This window comes from Limulus polyphemus, unplaced genomic scaffold (genome assembly GCF_000517525.1).
Source record: "Limulus polyphemus unplaced genomic scaffold, Limulus_polyphemus-2.1.2 Scaffold5810, whole genome shotgun sequence".
Classification (NCBI taxonomy): domain Eukaryota; kingdom Metazoa; phylum Arthropoda; class Merostomata; order Xiphosura; family Limulidae; genus Limulus; species Limulus polyphemus.
This window is the reverse complement of record NW_013671420.1, coordinates 31,431-34,305: the sequence shown is the minus strand read 5'-3', so window position 1 is coordinate 34,305 and position 2,875 is coordinate 31,431. Positions and strand designations below refer to the sequence as shown.

Here is a 2,875-nt window from a genome sequence, read left to right as displayed (position 1 = left end):
TTCCATCACTGGAAGAAGTTGTTGAAGAACACGAGTCACTATTTCCAGAAGTTGCCACAACAATATGCATTCACTATGAACAGCTATTAAATGCCTTTGATGGGTATTTCTCTGAAGGGAAATTTGGCTAGGTTTCCATCGCTGGAAGAAGTTGTTGAAGAACACGAGTCACTATTTCCAGAAGTTGCCACAACAATATGCATTCACCTTGAACAGCTATTAAATGCCTTTGATGTGTATTTCTCTGCAGGAAATTTGGCTAGGTTTCCATTTAGCGATGGAAACCTACCCAAATTTCCTGCAGAGAAATACCCATGAAAGACATTTAATAGCTGTTCATGGTGAATGCGTATTGAATTTCCTGCATGGAAGCCAGCGATCGCTGGATGAGGAACCCGTTTCTGTTTCAGTTAAGCGATATGCCTTTCAAAGAGGGAATAATTGGCATGAAAAATGATCATGCTGCAAAAATGGAGTTCGAAGTGAAGACTTTGGAAAATTTTTGGAGATCACAAATAACAAGATTCCCAAACATTTCCAAGAAAGCACTTACTCTACTTGTTCCCTTCGCAACAACAAATCTTTGCGAAGTAGGGTTTTCGACTCTTCTTCATGTGAAAAGCAAGTTTCGGAATCGCCACGATGCTCAGCACGACATGCGCATCGCTCTCAGCAAAAAGGAACCCCGTATTCCAGACATAATTGCGAAGAAACAAGAATAAACGTCACATTGATATGATTTTATACGAGTTTTCGAATATTATGTACATCTAATTTGTGTGAAAATTTTTGTTTTTCTGACTCATGATAATGTATTTTCTTTTCTGGCAAAATAAGTGTTTTTCTTCTTTTCGAAAATTTGTGTTAATTAAAAATACTTATTAATTAGTACTTAATAATCTGACCTGAAAAAAATTTCATTTTTTGCTTTTAACTCTGGTGTACGGGATGGCATTTCAAAATCTCAAGGGGTGTCAGCATTGAAAAAGGTTGGGAACCACTGAACTAGACCAATGTCACTAAAAAGTATGTAATTCGTATAATTATTAATTTTATTAATACACTAAATTTAATGAAAATCCCTCAACACTCTAGTTTTAGACTCTCTTTTTTGAGACTTAGAGATGAAAAATGAAATAGTCGGTTAATGTTAATTATATACTTACCTCCAATTTTATTGATTTCTTTAATACACATTCCATCGGTGATATTACATACTTTACGATCACACATAAGCTCTACAGGAGGCTCGGTTTTGGCGGTATGGAGATGCTCGTGCAGTGCTCGAGTCCACGAGCAGTTGTAACATTTCAAGTCTGATTCTTTAATTCCATATCCATGCGTTTCTTTAAAAAATGATTAAATAAAACAATAAAAATCAATGATTTTTCAAAAGAAAAACATCACCTACTGATATAAATTTGAACTACTTCAGTGTTTGTCTGTACTTATTTTTCAAATAGACACGAATTTCTAAAAGCATTAAGCAAACTCAGATGCTACGGCTTAAAAATATTTTTTAAAATACACAAAAGATCACGAAAGGTAGTTTTATATTTGGGATGTTAACAACGATACTTTTAGCTTTTGTGAAGTAGAGTTATTGGATTAAAACAAGTGGTTAAAATCACTTCAGAGAACCTTGGCTGCACGTATAGGCGTTTCTCGAGGCCTTCTTACTGTCTATATGCTTTACAAGTACGTTATATATTAGGTACCAAGGAGGCAGGGCTGGAATGACAGCTCACTCAATTTAATTAAAATATATTATAACCATACATACATATTATGTATTAGTTAGTTGTCCACTGCAGAATTTTTAAGCTCGTGAAAGGTGCGAAAAACCTGGTACTCATTCAAAATTGGGACGTTACGACTTTAGGCACTGAACGCAACTTCTATACATTGGGCAAGTTGGTCATGGTAGAACATTAAAATTTAAATTTCAGAAAGAAACTATATAAATGTGTTTTTCTAAATGTGCTTCTGAAGTTGAAAACATCTAAAATTAAGAAAATTAAAACTTACCTCCTGTGTATAAACTCAAGCTAACGAAACACAGTAAGCTCGCGAATGTTATACCATCCATACTACTAAGCCTACGCATCATTTATCGTGACTGCACGCCACGACAAACAGGTTTCGAAGGGAAAGTTGAACGTGCTTTACCCTAAAAGACTGTTCTCATTCTCCAATCAAACAATTCTTATTTCTCTTTGCTGTTTTGTAAATATTCTTTCGGATATTCACACGATAAAGGTACTCTTGACTCCAGACGCTTCCCGCGGAAATAAGGGAAGACAAAACACTAAAATATTCAATGACGTGTTTGAGGAAATAGTCCACTTGCCAACACTACACAGTAGCTGTGTCGAGGGAGGAGCTACTTACTTTTCCAGTCGTATGTTCGTAGGTAAGGCAACACACCTGAATCAGCCTTGAGTAAAGAGGTCAGACAAATGCTGCATGACCACATTCTGCTAAACCACCGGTTGATCTACTTTCTACAGTCTCGCTGTAGTTTGAAGGGTAGAAGGGGTGTTTTTGTCTATTTGTTCGTTGAGTTGTTTCGCGCAAAGCTACTCGAGGGTTATCTGCGCTAGTTTTGAAGTGATAGACCAGAGGGAAGGCAACTAGCTACTCAACAGCATACACCGACATCTTCTAGGCTATTATTTACCAATGAATAGTGATATTGGCCGAAGAAGGTGGTGAGAGTGAGTAAGTAAGATGCTCGAGAAAACAGCTTTTGGATGATATAGTGAAAGTTTCTTGAGTAGGCCTAGTAAGGAAGGAGTCAGGATTGATAATAACGCATGTCTTTGTACGAATATTTTGTCTTAAGGAAAAGCGAAGGAAGGAAAATAAACACTAT

General features: G+C 36.5%; 1 long non-coding RNA gene across 1 annotated transcript; it reads right to left on the bottom strand.

Annotated features, from left to right (window-relative positions):
- Nucleotides 1-1,199: 1,199 nt before the first annotated feature.
- Nucleotides 1,200-2,398, bottom strand: LOC106473012. The gene is made up of 2 exons (XR_001291648.2): nucleotides 2,029-2,398; nucleotides 1,200-1,346 (listed from the first exon to the last, which is right to left on the bottom strand). It is a non-coding gene; the product is annotated as an uncharacterized LOC106473012 (long non-coding RNA).
- Between the last annotated feature and the right edge of the window lie 477 nt (nucleotides 2,399-2,875).